This window comes from Ovis canadensis, chromosome 21 (genome assembly GCF_042477335.2).
Source record: "Ovis canadensis isolate MfBH-ARS-UI-01 breed Bighorn chromosome 21, ARS-UI_OviCan_v2, whole genome shotgun sequence".
NCBI classification, from domain to species: Eukaryota; Metazoa; Chordata; class Mammalia; order Artiodactyla; family Bovidae; genus Ovis; species Ovis canadensis.
Window position 1 is genome coordinate 52,794,566 of NC_091265.1, and position 17,142 is coordinate 52,811,707.

Here is a 17,142-nt window from a genome sequence, read left to right on the forward strand (position 1 = left end):
CAAGGAAAGTTGAGGAAGCAAAATTTTTAGTGCAATAAGAAAGTGTTGGGAAGATCTTTGGAAAGAATGAGTTATCCACTAAAATGATCAATCCCTTTTCTTTGCTGTTATAACTGATGCAATAGAGCTCAAGAGTCAACATTGTCTTATGATAGCTTACAAAGCTATGAGGCTAGTACATCTTTATGTATAAAAGGACAGGGACAAATTCCTGTATGAAATGACTGTACCTTCATAACTTCTAGATGCACACATTAATTTAAATACTGTTATCCACAATGGCCACTAGCTTCCAAAAGTTTCCATGCCAATGGGTTAGAACAATTGTTCCTAAAGATCAGGTGTTCTCAAACATCTTCCTGGTGTCAGAGAGCAGAGGAAGAGGGGAAAATTAAGGACAATACCAAGGTTTCTGCCTCAAGTAACTGGGTGAACAGCCATATACTCAGATGGAAAAGGCTAAAGTAATAAAAAGGTTTCAGGAGAAAAGCTAAGATTTCAGTTAATATGACACTCAAGAATTTATAGGAACATCGACTTTCAGAAAGTGAAAGTGTTAGTTGCTGAATCATGTCTTGACTCTTTGCAACCCCATAGACTGTAACCCACCAGGCTCCTCTGTCCACGGAATTCTCCAGGGAAGAACACGGGTCGGTATCCATTCCCTTCTCCCAGGGATCTTCCCAACACAGCATTTCAGAGGTGGCCCCACATTTAAAGATAACTTCTATCTGATGCTTGAATATCCCCTATAATCACCCCCATATTTACAGCATCACCCAGGAGCCAGTTAGACATGCAAATTCTTTGGCCCCACCCCAGACCTACTTAATTAGAAACACAGCAATCTGTGTTTTAACAAGCCTGCCAGGAAATTCTGATGCCCACTCAAAATTTGACAAGCTCTTTTCAACAATATCTTCAAATATTCCTTCTAATCTTGAGCACCTTGTATGGTGGTATATATTATGATGGTGTCTCCAAAGGCATCCAGCACCATCCTTAGACACCTCTTCTGAGAAGCTCTTCTAAAGAGTGAACTATGTCTAAGTGGAAACCCAGATAAGACATTCCCCAAGCTCTCACCTGGGAGACAAAATGATGACCTTTCCCCTTTAGGGCTGAACAATCAGAGACTAAATGAGATTCAGTCCCACCTATCTATTTCCCATCTAAGCTATTGAAAAGCCCAGGTCCCTTACCTTTCCCTCGATACTTCTGACCTCTTTCTAGCCAGGCTACAGATAAGTACACTTTCACCAGTTGTAACATTAACTCGGGAAACAGGAGTCATCAGAAAGAGGCTGGACAGATGCAGAGGACAATTAAGGCAGGAACAGCAAGATCAGACTTTGCCCAGGAAAGAGGCCAATAAAACCCTGTAAAGGACTAATCCCTGGGCCAGTCTAATGGCTGCCAAAAGTCATTTTGCCATCAGAGACTATCCCCCAACTTCCACTATTGAACAGCACCCAGGGATATAGATACTCGCTAATATCCATTGAATGGACTCAATCTTCTGGAAAAAAAGAAACAATTAATGTTTATTGAGTCAATATCTACTAAGTTATTCTCCTCAGTGCCTTTTCACCTTTATTATTTCATTTCCTAATCAAACAATACAGAGTGGCATTATCTACATTTTAAGAACAAGAAATATGAAAATCTGGGGCTCAGAAAGGGTAATTTGCTCAAGTCTATTGCTCAAAATTCTCCAAGCCAGGCTTCAGCAGTACATGAACCGTGAAATTTCAGATGTTCATGCTGGTTTTAGAAAAGGCAGAGGAACCAGAGATCAAATTGCCAACATCTGCTGGACCATCAAAAAAGCAAGAGAGTTCCAGAAAAACATCTATTTCTGCTTTATTGACTATGACAAAGCCTTTGACTGTGTGGATCACCACAAGCTGTGGAAAATTCTGAGAGAGATGGGAATACCAGACCACCTGACCTGCCTCTTGAGAATCCTATATGCAGGTCAGGAAGCAACAGTTAGAATCAGACATGGAACAACAGACTGGTTCCAAGTAGGAAAAGGAGTACGTCAAGGCTGTATATTGTCACCCTGCTTATTTAACTTCTATGCAGAGTACATCATGAGAAATGCTGGGCTATAAGAAGCACAAGCTGGAAACAAGTTTGCTGGGAGAAATATCAATCACCTCAGATATGCAGATAACACCACCCTTATGGCAGAAAGTGAAGAAGAACTAAAGAGCCTCTTGATGAAAGCGAAAGAGGACAGTGAAAAAGTTGGCTTAAAACTCAACATTCAGAAAACTAAGATCATGGCATCTGGTCCCATCACTTCATGGCAAATAGATGGGGAAACAGTGGCTGACGGTATTTTTGGGGGCTCCAAAATCGCTGCAGATGGTGACTGCAGCCATGAAATTAAAAGACGCTTGCTCCTTGGAAGAAAAGTTATGACCAACCTAGACAGCATATTAAAAAGGAGAGACATTACTTTACCAACAAAGGTCTATCTCATCAAGGTTATGGTTTTTCCAGTAGTCACATATGGATGTGAGAGTTGGAATATAAAGAAAGCCGATCACTGAAGAATTGATGCTTTTTCAGAACTGTGGTATTGGAGAAGACTTTTGAGAGTCCGTTGGATTGCAAGGAGATCCAACCAGACAATCTTAAAGGAGATCAGTCCTGGGTGTTCATTGGAAGGACTGATGTTGAAGCTGAAACTCCCATACTTCGGCCACCTGATGCGAAGAGCTGACTCATTTGAAAAGACCCTGATGATGGGAAAAATTGAAGGCAAGAGGAGAAGGGGACAACAGAGGATGAGATGGTTGGATGGCATCACTGACTCAATGGACATGAGTTTGGGTAAACTCTGGGAGTTGGTGATGGACAAGGAGGCCTGGCATGCTGTGGTCCATGGGGCCTTGAAGAGTCGGACATGACTGAGCGACTGAAGTGATTGTTATTCAGTCACCAAGTCATGTCCAGCTCTTTGTGACCTCATGGACTGAAGCACACCAGGCTTCCCTGTCCCTCACCATTTTCCAGAGTTTGCCCAAGGTCATGTCCATTGCATTGGTGATGCTGTCCAACCATCTCATCCTCTGTCACCCTCTTTTCCTTCTACCTTCATTCTTTCCCAGCATCAAGATCTTTTCAAATGAGTTGTCTGTTTGCATCATGTGGCCAAAGTATTGGAGCTTCAGCTTCAGTATCAGTCCTTCCAGTGAGTATTCAGGTTGATTACTTACTTAAGTTTCAATCACTAGCAATTGGTGGCATTGGATTTGAAATTATATCCCCTGCGGACAAAACCCACATTCTTTGACTGCCTCATCCTGACCTGCCCACAGCGCTGGCCCCGAGACAGAAAGAAAGCACATGATGGTGTGATGATGATAAAGTCATTGTCCATTGTGTATTAAAATCATGATCCTCCAAGCTACTCACTCACACTGCGGATGAATTGGCTGTGATCCACCCACCTGCTCTTGCTGTTGTTAATCAGAGGCTTTCATGGTGATGGAAGCTGTAAGCACACAACCATGGTTAGGGGAAGGGTTCTATTCACACAAATAGGGCTTGACCAGCACTGTAAAGGGCAGAATAAATGTCAGGAGCGGCATACCCACCAGTCTTTTACGGGACTGGGTTACAGGTTTCAACTTATATTCAACACAAAATAAACACTGACTAACCAGGAAATTGCTCTTTACAGCGTCGGATCTTGCTTCTTTCACCAGTCACATCCACAGCTGGGTACTGTTTTTGCTTTGGCTCCATCCCTTCATTCTTTCTGGAGTGATTTCTCCACTGATCTCCAGTAGCATATTGAGCACCTGCCAACCTGGGGAGCTCCTCTTTCAGTATCCTATCATTTTGCCTTTTCATACTGTTCATGGGGTTCTCAAGGCAAGAATACTGAAGTGGTTTGTCATTCCCTTCTCCAGTGGACCACATTCTGTCAGACCTCTCCACCATGACCAGCCCATCTTGGGTGGCCCCACATGGCATGGATTAGTTTCACTGAGTTAGACAAGGCTGTGGTCCATGTGATTAGATTGACTAGTTTTCTTTGATTATGGTTTCAGCGTATCTGCTCTCTGATGCCCTCTTGCAACACCTACCATCTTACTTGGGTTTCTCTTACCTTGGACATGGGTTATCTCTTCATGGCTGCTCCAGCAAAGCACGGCCGCTGCTCCTTACCTTGGACGTGGGGTATCTCCTCACTGCAGCCCCTCCTGACCTTGGATGGGGGTTGCTCCTCCCAGCTGCAGACCCTGACCTTGGACATAGAGTAGCTCCTCCCAGCTGCTGCCCTGACCTTGGGCGAGGGGTAGCTCCTCTCAGCCACACTTCTGTGTGGTCCGTTGCAGCCAGCACCAGGGTTAGGGCTTTTCATGTAGCTCTAGTCAGTCCTTTGTTCTGTGACAAAGTCCCCTACCTATGAACCTTCAATTCCGGAACTTTCAAAGATGTGAACGTACATCTAGTTCCAGCAAGGAACCAGAACCTGTGCCATCAAGATCAGGCCTGAGTGAAACTGCCGCTTGCCTTATAATGTCTTCCGTCTCCTGTGCTGTTGCTCCAATTTGAATCAAGGCAAATTGGAAGTGGTGAAGCAGGAGATGGCAAGAGTGAACGTCGACATTCTAGGAATCAGCGAACTAAAATGGACTGGAATGGGTGAATTTAACTCGGATGACCATTACATCTACTACTGCGGGCAGGAATCCCTCAGAAGAAATGGAGTAGCCATCATGGTCAACAAAAAAGTCTGAAATGCAGTACTTGGATGCAATCTCAAAAACGACAGAATGATCTCTGTTCGTTTCTAAGGCAAACCATTCAATATCACAGTAATCCAAATCTATCCGTCAACCAGTAACGCTGAAGAAGCTGAAGTTGAACGGTTCTGTGAAGACCTACAAGACCTTTTAGAACTAACACCCCAAAAAAGGTGTCCTTTTCATTATAGGGGACTGGAATGCAAAAGTAGGAAGTCCAGAAACACCTGGAGTAACAGGCAAATTTGGCCTTGGAATACGGAATGAAGCAGGGCAAAGGCTAATAGAGTTTTGCCAAGAGAACGCACTGGTCATAGCAAACACCCTCTTCCAACAACACAAGAGAAGACTCTACACATGGACATCACCAGATAGTCAACACCAAAATCAGATTGATTATATTCTTTGTAGCCAAAGATGGAGAAGCTCTATACAGTCAGCAAAAACAAGACTGGGAGCTGACTGTGGCTCAGATCATGAACTCCTTATTGCCAAATTCAGACTTAAATTGAAGAAAGTAGGGAAAACCACTAGACCATTCAGGTATGACCTAAATCAAATCCCTTATGACTATACAGTGGAAGTGAGAAATAGATTTAAGGGACTAGATCTGATAGATAGAGTGCCTGATGAACTATGGATGGAGGTTCATGACACTGTACAGGAGACAGGGATCAAGACCATCCCCATGGAAAAGAAATGCAAAAAACCAAAATGGCTGTCTTGGCGGGGGAGTGCTTACAAATAGCTGTGAAAAGAAGAGAAGCAAAAAGCCAAGGAGAAAAGGAAAGATATAAGCATCTGAATGCAGCATTCCAAAGAATAGCAAGGAGAGATAAGAAAGCCTTCCTCAGCAATCAATGCATATAAATAGAGGGAAAAAACAGAATGGGAAAGACTAGAGATCTCTTCAAGAAAATTAGAGCTATCAAGGGAACATTCCATGCAAAGATGGGCTCAATAAAGGACAGAAATGGTATGGACCTAACAGAAGCAGAAGATATTAAGAAGAGGTGGAAAGAATACACAGAAGAACTATACAAAAATGGTCTTCACGACCCAGATAATCACAATGGTGTGATCACTCACCTAGAGCCAGACATCCTGGAATGTGAAGTCAAGTGGGCCTTAGAAAGCATCACTATCAACAAAGCTAGTGGAGGTGATGGAATTCCAGTTGAGCTCTTTCAAATCCTGAAAGATGATGCTGTGAAAGTGCTGCACTCAATAGGCCAGCAAATTTGGAAAACTCAGCAGTGGCCACAGGACTGGAAAAGGTCAGTTTTCATTTCAATCCCAAAGAAAGGCAATGCCAAAGAATGCTCAAACTACTGCACAATTGCACTCATCTCACACACCAGTAAAGTAATGCTCAAAATTCTCCAAGACAGGCTTCAGCAGTACATGAACCATGAACTTCCAGATGTTCAAGCTGATTTTAGAAAAGGCAGAGGAACCAGAGATCAAATTGCCAACATCTGCTGGATCATAAAAAAAAAGCAAGAGAGTTCCAGAAAAACATCTATTTCTGCTTTATTGACTATGCCAAAGCCTTTGACTGTGTGGATCACAATAAACTGTGGAAAATTCTGAAAGAGATGGGAATACCAGACCACCTGACCTACCTCTTGAGAAACCTATATGCAGGTCAAGAAGCAACAGTTAGAACTGGACATGGAACAACAGATTGGTTCCAAATAGGAAAAGGAGTACGTCAAGGCTGTATATTGTCACCCTGCTTATTTAACTTCTATGCAAAGTGCATCATGAGAAACCCTGGGCTGGAAGAAGCACAAGCTGGAATCAAGATTGCCGGGAGAAATATCAATCACCTCAGATATGCAGATAACACCACCCTTATGGCAGAAAGTGAAAAGGAACTCAAAAGCCTCTTGATGAAAGTGAAAGAGGAGAGTGAAAAAGTTGGCTTAAAACTCAACATTCAGAAAACTAAGATCATGGCATCCGTTTCCACCATTTTATGGGAAATAAATGGGGAAACAGTGTCATTCTTTATTTTGGGGGGCTCCAAAATCACTGCAGATGGTGATTGCAGCCATGAAATTAAAAGAGGCTTACTACTTGGAAGGAAAGTTATGACCAACCTAGACAGCATATTCAAAAGCAGAGACATTACTTTGCCAACAAAGGTCCGTCTAGTCAAAGCTATGGTTTTCCAGTAGTCATGTATGGATGTGAGAGTTGGACTGAGAAGAAAGCTCAGTGCCAGAAAATTTATGCTTTTGAACTGTGATGTTGGAGAAGACTCTTGAGAGTCCCTTGGACTGCAAGGAGATCCAGCCAGTTCATCCTAAAGGAGATCAGTCCTGGGTGTTCTTTGGAAAGAATGATGCTAAAGCTGAAACTCCAGTACTTTGGCCATCTCATGCGAAGAGTTGACTCATTGGAAAAGACTCTGATGCTGGGAGGGATTGGGGGCAGGAGGAGAAGGGGATGACAGAGAATGAGATGGCTGGATGGCATCACTGACTCAATGGACGCTGAGTCTGAGTGAACTCAAGGAGTTGGTGATGGACAGGGAGGCCTGATGTGCTGCAATTCATGGGGTCGCAAAGAGTCGGACATGACTGAGCAGCTAAACTGAACCAGGAAATAAACCAGATTGGTAAACAAATGGCAAGACAATAAAGGGAGTTTCCTCCACCAACCATCAGCCCCACACAAGGAAGGGCAAAATACCAATAGGGCATAGAAAGGTGCAGGAAAGCAGAACAGAAATATGCCTATGAGAGTCACTTCCTTCTGCCTCTTTTTTCACCGAATATAAAGAAACTAGTCCTCCTTTCCCACAATAATCCCTGCTTCCACCCCACTTCAATCACTCACTGTCAAGGTCAGAACTTAACCTTGGCATTTCCACAGCTGCACCTCCTCCATAACCTGGGTTTCCCCAGCCTCCACACATCCTACCTCTCCTCCTAAGTCCTACAGTTCTCAACTCCAACTGGACCTACAACCCATCAATTTCCATCTCTTCACTGCCCGCCCCGCCCCCCGCCCCGGCTTCCTGCCTCCATGACTCTTACACTCCATGGTTCATCACCAAAATCACTACCAACTCCCTGGTTCGGCTCAGTGTGCTATCTGACAAAATCTCAACCCTGATTTAACCGAACCAGCTGCCTGTTTCCTTCCTAAAATAGCCATCTAGCAGTTCTGTTTCATTTCACTAATCTATACTGTCTCCCAACTTCTATGTAACTATATCATGCTTTTTTTTTTGACCACATAGTCTGGTGTGTGGGATCTTAGTTCCCTGACCAGGGATCAGACCTGCGGCCCCTGAATTGGAAGCATGGAGTCTTAACTACTGGACCACCAGGGAATTCCCAACTATGTTTTATCTTTTCTTCTCTCTGCAAACCCACCTACCTCCCTCCCCAATTCTCACCTAATGAGCTTGCTTCCTGTTTTCCTGAGAAATCAAATGTAGTCAGAAGAGAATTATAAGCCCTGGCCAAACACTAGACCTTTCTGTGACCATAGACTGCCTTCTGTCCAGTTACGATAAAGGAAATATCCAGGCTCCTTCTACCTGGCACTTGATTCCACCCCCTCATCTACACTTTCCCATTTCTTAGTTTTTCACAATCTACTGAATTATCCCCAAGAGCACGCAAACATATTATACGTTCTTCCCTCTGCAAAATGAAACCCTCTTCTGACCCCAGAACCACCTGGAGATGCTGCCCTATTTCTCTACTACTCTTTGCAGAGATGATCTCCTCAAACTAATTTCTGCTTGCTGTCTCAAATTGCTCTCCCATTGTCTTTTTTTTTTTTTTGCTACCCCTCAAGGCATGCAGGATCTTAGTTCCCTGACCAGGGATCAAACTCATGCCACTTGCAATGGAAGCACAGTCTTGACCACTGGACCATCAGGGAAGTCCCTCCCATCAATTCTGAACTCATTGTAATCATGTTTTTACACCTGCTCACTAGAATCATTCTTATCAAAGTCCCAATGACCCCACATTGCTAAATCTGAAGCCAAAGGCTTGGCCTCTGTGCACTGGTACCAAATTGAATTTTGGAGACAGAGTTTTGGTTGAAGTAAAAAAGAATAGCTTTATTGCTTTGCCAGACAAAAGGGGACACAGTGGGCTCATGTCCCTCAAAAACTGTGTGTTCCCATCAAGGAGGTTTTATAGCAATGGTTCAAGGGCGGGATTGCTGATAAGATTAGGGTGTGTTCAGGGCTTGCACTTCCTTGGTCTCAGGTAATCTCTCAAGTTCTGCTCAGTTTCAATAGCTCCAAAAGTCTTAACACATTCCACCATCAATTTAAAAGTCTATGTCCAAAGTCTCATCTAAATCAGCCATGGATGAGATTCCAGATGTGAATCTGTGAAATCAATCGTGTTATATGCTTCCAAATTGCAATGGTAGCGCTGGCTTAGCATAAGCCTTTAAAATTGTCCTGCCACACTGCACTCGGGGCCTTTGGAATTGGGGCAGAGGGGGAGGCCGCAGATCTCCAAAATGCCTTCAGAATCATTCTTCCATTGATGTTTTGTCATGGATAACAGATCTTGGCTCTTCTGTTTGGACATCTGACTATTGTGATGAATAGCACCTAATTTCCATTGAGATTGTCTACCTAAACTAATCTCTTTACAATTGGTTTGGAAATTTCCGCAACCAAACCAAATCTAGTTTCATTGCTTTCAAGTTCTGCCTTCCACAAAACACCAGGTCAGGAACACAATTCAGCCAAGTTCTTTGCCAGCACCTCCAGAATAAGATTAGATTTCTGACAGCGGCATTCAAGGCCCTGATCAAGGGCTTGCTTTTTAAGATGTTCGATCTCAATCCTCCAACATGTCTGGACTCCTGCCTTTGATTTGCCACTTTCAGGCATATATGCACTCAGACACCAAGCTGCAGCCTCTGCAGATAAGAACCAGATCCAACCCCTTAGGGACTCAGAGCCTCATCAGGAAGTGGAGACCTATAGAGAGATAACAGTAGCACAGGGATAACTAAGACCAAGGATACAGAGAGGCTCAAATAAAATGATGCTGTGGAATTATGATGCTATGGGAGTTTGGAACAGAACAGTGTCGAGAAAGCAAACATTTCTTGGCAGCAAATTTTCTTAAGGGACAACTCAACTATCTTAGGATCTCTAGAGGTATGAGAAGTGAGTCCCTCCTTCCACTCAAGGGCCTGACCAAGCTGAGGAGGCTGAAACAGGCTGCCTCATCATGTGAGAAGAATCTGTTGATTCTGGGGGCAACATGAAGGGGCCATGAGGAAGCCCAGGGACAGAAAAGAAGAGTGAGAAAAGAAGGGGAGGGGGTCCTGGAAACGTGGAGAATGTCCAGGGTCTTAGAGAAAACCTGCTTTGAATTCTCTGTGCTGGGAACGAGTTAGGGACTAAGATCAGAGACACCTACTACCCAAGGTTAAATTCATTGCTCTGCTTTGCTGCACTGCCCCTGCTCAGTTCAGTTCAGTTCAGTTGCTCAGTCATGTCCGACTCTTTGCGACCCCATGAAACGCAGCACACCAGGCCTCCCTGTCCATCATCAACTGCCGGAGTTCACTCAGACTCACGTCCATCGAGTCAGTGATGTCATCCAGCCATCTCATCCTCTGTCGGCCCCTTCTCCTCCTGCCCTCAATCCCTCCCAGCATCAGAGTCTTTTCCAATGAGTCAACTCTTCGCATGAGGTGGCCAAAGTACTGAAATTTCAGCTTTAGCATCATTCCTTCCAAAGAAATCCCAGGGCTGATCTCCTTCAGAATGGACTGGCTGGATCTCCTTGCAGTCCAAGGGACTCACAAGAGTCTTCTCCAACACCACAGTTCATAAGCAAGCTCTATTCCCTACCCCCAATTTTAGTACATTTCTGCCACATGGAACTTTTTCCTGTAACTGAAGAAGAAAGAAAATCAAGCCCCATTTGTTTTCCAAACTGCTTGTAACGAAATATCACAAACTGGGTGGCTTAAACAACAGCAGTGTATCACCTGCAGTTAGGTTAGTTCTTTCTGACGGTGTGATAGATGGCCAGGTCCATGCTTCTTGGCTAGCTTCTGATGATTTGCTGGCAATCTATAGGATTCCTGGCTTGTAGATCTATCACCCTAGTCTCTGCTTTCATGTTCCCATCATGTTCTCCCTGTGTGTACATCTGCCTCTGTCCAAATTTGCCCTTTTTATGAGGATACCAGTCCTACTGGATTAAAGACCTTCTCAAAGACCTAATTCTAACTTGATTACTTCCATAATGAAAGTGAAAGTGAAGTCGCTCAGTTGTGTCCAACTCTTTGCAACCTCATAGACTGCAGTCCACCAGGCTCCTCCGTCCATGGGATTTTCCAGGCAAGAATACTGGAGTGGGGTGCCATTTTCTTCTCCAGGAGATCTTCCCCACCCAGGGATCCAACCCAGGTCTCTCGCACTGTAGACAGACGCTTTACCGTCTGAGCCACCAGGGAAGTCAAAGTGAAAGTGAAAGTCACCGAGTCGTGTCTGACTCTTTTGAGATCCCATGGACTATACAGTCCATGGAATTCTTCAGGCCAGAATACTGGAGTGGGTAGTCTTTCCCTTCTCCAGGGGATCTTCCTGACCCAAGGATGGAACCCAGGTCTCCTGCATTGCAGGTGGACTCTTTACCAGCTGAGCCACAAGGGAAGCCCATCTGTAATGAACCTGCCTCCAATGGTAACCCACTCCAGTATTCTTGCCTGGAGAACCCATGGATGGAGGAGCCTGGTGGGCTACAGTCCACGGGGTCGCAAAGAGTCGGACACAACTGAGCAACTTCACTTTATGAGGTACTGAGCGACTGAACTGACTGATGAGGTATTGGAGGTTGTTGTCATTGTTCAGTGGCTAAGTTGTGTCCAACTCTCTGTGACCCCAGGGACTGCAGCATGCGAGGTTCCCCTGTCCTTCACTATCTCCTGGAGTTGGTTCAAAGTCATGTCCATTGAGTCAACGATGCCATCTAACCATCTCATCTTCTGTCACCCCCTTCTCCTTTTGCCTTCAATCTTTTCCAGCATCAGGGTCTTTTCCAATGAGTCGGCTCTTTGTGTCAGGTGGCTGACGTATTGGAGCTTCAGCATCAGTACTTCCAATGAGTATTCAGGATTGATTTCCTTATGGATTGACTGGTTTGATCTTCTTGATGTCCAAGGGACTCTCACATATTTGGGCATGGGATGTCGCAGAAAGAGATCTAGTTCAACCTATAACAAAGAGCTATGTTTCATGACTGAATTCTTTCAGGTTGGAGAAACAGCTGGAAAAGGGAGGTATGACCTGGATCAGAAAAGTATAAAGCATGAAGTTGAGGCAAGAGGTGACTAAGAAAAGCATAATCCACAACCCAACTCCTCCAGGTTGTTGGGAGTGAGACCACAATATGTATAATGGGGCTTTAGCTAGCCCATACTTTGGCCACCTCATGCGAAGAGTTGACTCATTGGAAAAGACTCTGATGCTGGGAGAGATTGGGGGCAGGAGAAGAAGGGGACAACAGAGGATGAGATGGCTGAATGGCATCACTGATTGGATGGATGTGAGTCTGAGTGAACTCCGGGAGATGGTGATGTACAGGGAGGCCTGGCGTGCTACGATTCATGGTGTTGCAAAGAGAGTCAGACAAGACTGAGCGACTGAACTGAACTGAACTGAGTGTTGTAGAATCCAGAACCACAAAACACACCTCAGAGGACACTCAAGACAGTGGAGTACAGTTTATTACACCAGTGGGTCCAAGGGGAATCGGTTGCCAACAAGGACCCCAATGATCTCGGAGGACTCGGTTTTATACCCTCTGCTACATGACTCAGAGAAGGTAATGGCAACCCACTCCAGTACTCTTGCCTGGAAAATCCCTTGGATGGAGGAGCCTGGTGGGCTGCAGTCCATGAAGTCGCTCCGAGTCGGACACCACAGAGAGGCTTCACTTCACTTTCATGCGTTGGAGAAGGAAATGGAAACCCACTCCAGTGTTCTTGCCTGGAGAATCCCAGGGATGGGCGAGCCTGGTGGGCTGCCATTTGTGGGGTCGCACAGAGTTGGACACGACTGAAGCAACTTAGCAGCAGCAGCTACATGACTGGTTACACGTTAGTAATTAGTTTTACAATGTACAGGGGTGGAACAATTAATCATTACAACACACAGGTACAGGCACTGTTGTTAATCTAACTGAGACAACCTGACTTTTACTTTCAATCTTTGTTTGCCATCTGTTAGGAAGGGGTTTCCTGTTTTTTCTTTAATGATGGTTAACAGGGTTCAGGCCTAGTTCTCATCCTACCTTAAGATGGCTGACTGTCTTCAAGATGGAATTCCTCGTCCTCCTCCCAGCAGCCTAAACAATAGAAACCTAAAGGAAAAGGGTGATCCTACAAGGCTGCAATAATCAGAACCCATCCCCAGGCACTTGACATTTGAGACATTTGAGTCTCAAGGAGATTTATTTTCACTGGAAAGTGTAAGGAAGTCTTCATGGAAGACAGGTTTCAAGATGGGTCTTGAAGAGTTAGTTTGTTGTTCAGCTGCTCAGTCATGTCTGACTCTTTACGACCCCATGGCCTGCAGCATGCCAGGCTTCCCTGTCCTTCACCATCTCCCAGTCCTTCACCATCTCCCGTCTTCACCATGTCCATTGAGTTGGTGATGCCATCCAACCGTCTCATCCTCTGTAGTCCCCTTCTCCTCCTGCCTTCAATCTTTCCCAGCATCAGGGTCTTTTCCAATGAGTCAGCTCTTCACATCAGGTGGCCTAAGTATTGGAGCTTCAGCATCAGTCTTCCAATGAATAATCAGGGTGGACATTTTAGAGGAGGAAAAAAATAATTTTCCTTTTCTACTCTTCTAAGTTCTCAGCTGGGGCCCCTGAAACAAAAGACAGATTAGCAAGAGAAAAACAGAAGTTTATCACATAAACTGGCATCTGGTCCCATCACTTCATGGCAAATAGATGGGAAAACAGTGGAAACAGTGGCTAACTTTATTTTTGGGGGCTCCAAAATCACTGCAGATGGTGATTGCAGCCATGAAATTAAAAGATGCTTACTCCTTGGAAGGAAAGTTATGACCAACCTAGACAGCATATTAAAAGGCAGAGACATTACTTTGTCAACAAAGGTCTGTCTAGTCAAGGCTATGGTTTTTCCAGTAGTCATGTATGGATGTGAGAGTTGGACTATAAAGAAAGCTGAGCACCGAAGAATTGATACTTCTGAACTGTGGTGTTGGAGAAGACTCTTGAGAGTCCCTTGGACTGCAAGGAGATCCAACCAGTCCATCCTAAAGGAGATCAGTCCTGAGTGTTCATTGGAAGGACTGATGTTGAAGCTGAAACTCCAATACTTTGGCCACCTGATGCGAAGAGCTGACTCATTTGAAAAGACCCTGATGCTGGGAAAGATTGAAGTCAGAAGGAGAAGGGGCCGACAGAGGATGAGATGGCTGGATGGCATCACTGACTCAATGGACATGAGTTTGGATAAACTCTAGGAGTTGGTGATGGACAGGGAGGCCTGGCGTGTTGCGGTTCATGGGGTCACAAAGAGTCGGACACGACTGAGTGACTGAACTGAACTGAACTAAACTGTGTACATAGAAGATATGTAGGGGAAAATGAGTAACACTCAGAGTTAACTCAAAATTCAGGCTTAAGTCCCATCTTCTGCTCCAGAGAAAAGAGAGGAAGATGTGAGGAGGCTGATTATGGGAGGTAAACAAGAGGAAGCTTTGTCACACAGATTTAAGGCATGCCTTCTCTGCAGAAAGGAGTTTCTTGTGATTTTGTCATCCTTTCCTTCCTGGTACAGACAGGAAGGCATTCTTACAAATGAAGACTTCCTTTATAAAGCTATGTTTCTCTTACAAAAAGGTAACTTCTGTTTTCAGAGATTTTCCTATGTCTGCTCTTCCTCAAAATAATCAGTCCAAAACACAGTTGACAGTTGACCATTGAACAACATGGGTTTGAACTGCACAGGTCCACTTGTCTGCTAATTTATTGCATTGTAGTACTGCACAACCCAAGGTTGGTTAAATCCACAGATGTGGAACCTCAGATACAGAGGGTTTACTCTAAATTATACCCAATTTTCAACTATGTGGAGTGTTGGTTCTTCTAGGCCCTGTGTTGTTCAAGGTTCAACCAACTGTAATTATTATGCCAAAGAGGTATACTTTGGAGTAGACTTTTCTGCTACAGTTTTTCCCCCTTTTGTTCTTTTTCTAATTAATTTTTATTGACGTATAGTTGCTTTACCTATGTTTGTGTTAGTTTCTACTGTACAGAAAAATAAATACATATACATATATCCCCTGCCTTTTGGACTTCGTTCCTACTCAGGTCACTGTCCCATTCAGGTCAGTTCCCATTCAGGTCACCTTCCCATTCACAGCATTAAGTAGAGTTCCCCATGCTATGCAGTACACTCTCATTAGTTACCTATTTTATGTTGCTTTTGTTCAATTGCTGTCCTGTCTGACTGTTTGCAACCTCATGGACTGCAGCACATCAAGCTCCTCTGTCCTGCACTTTCTCCCAGAGTTCATTCAAACTCGTGTCCACTGAGTCAGTGATATCATCCAACCATCTTATCCTCTGCCACTCCCTTCTCCTCCTGCATTCAGTTCTTCCCAGCATGGGGGTCTTTTCCAACGAGTGGGCTGCTCACATCAGGTGGCCAAAGTATTGGAGCTTCAGCTTCAGCATCAGTCCTTCCAATGAATACTTAGGACTGATTTCCTTTAGAATTGACTTGTTTGATCTCCAAAGGATCAAAAGTATATATGTATCAATCCCAGTCTCCCAATTCCTCCCATCCCTCCCCCTTTCCCCCTGGTGTCCATACATTTGTTGTCTACATCTATGTATCTATTTCTGCTTTGCAAATGAGATCACCTATACCACTTTTCTAGATTTTACATATATGTGTTAATACCGGATATTTGCTTTACTCTTTCTGATTTACTTCACTCTGTATGACTCTTCACTCTGTGTGGATTCTCCAAGTCCATCTAAGTCTCTACAAATGACTTAATTTCATGCTTTTGTGTGGCTGAGTAATATTCCATTGTATATATGTACCATATCTTCTTTATCCATTTTTCTGTTGGTGGATGTTTAGGTTGCTTTCCTGGCTAATTATATAGTGCTGCTATGAACACTGGGGAGCATGTATCCTTTTGAATTATGGTTTTCTCTTGAGTATATGCCCAGCATATATTGCTGGGTAACAAGGGAGTTCTGTTTTTAGAATCGCCATACTGTTTTAAGGAGCCTCCATACTGTCCTTCATAGTGGTTGTATCAGTTTGCATTCCCACCAACAGTGCATGAGGATTTCCTTTTCTGAACACCCTCTGCAGCATTTATTGTTTGTAGATTTTTTAATGATGGCCATTATGACCAGTGTGAGGTGATACTTTATTATAGTTTTGATTTTCCTGACACCTTTTAACATGCACCCGTGCCTCTGGTTCACACTCTTCTGGAATAGACTGCGCCTTTTGTGCAGCTTTAACCTGAGCCTCCTTTCAAAGTCCACTCTTAGTTGGATGTCCTATTCAATGTCTAGCCACTCACAAATCTTCAGAGACCAGCCCAAATCTTTGACATGTCTTCCACCTACTTTATCACTGATGGCCTGGCTGTTTGTTCGTTTCCAGCCATAACTTGTACAGGCACAACTCAGCGATGTTGTGGGTTCAGTTCCAGACCCTTTCCAAAAAGTAAATATGCTACTGATTTTTTGATTTCCCAGTGCAACTAAAAGTTGTGTTTATGCTGCACCATGGTCTATTAAGTGTGCAATACCATTATGTCTAAAGGACTATACCATAACTTTAAAATAATGCTGATGAGAAAATAGCGCTACAGACTTGCTCAGTGCAGGGTTGCCATCAACCTTCAATTGATTAAAAAAAAAAAGCAATATCTGGCAATACAATGAAACAAGGTATGCCTGTACTACGATTATCTGACAACGGTTAAATTCTATCTTGCCACGTCATTATAAACTTCTAGAAATCTACATACCTCAGCATGTAACATACCATCTGACACACAGAAGACACTCAGTAAATACTTGTTAATTACTTCCTAAAATTGCTTATAAATCTATTGGCTTATGAGGTCTTAGTGGCCCACTTCTGAAAGGCCCATGGAACTCCGTTCCTACTCAATGAAGGCCATAAATATTCTGAAGGTCAAATGAGCTCAACTCGGAAGCCAGAGAATGGATTCGTTGTTTGACTCAAAGTGAAATTGCAAACAAGACTTTGGAGCTTCAAAGAGAAACCAAATGTTCTTTTATCAGAAATTTATAGGCCAGGTTTCAGAGGCCCACAGGATCAGAAG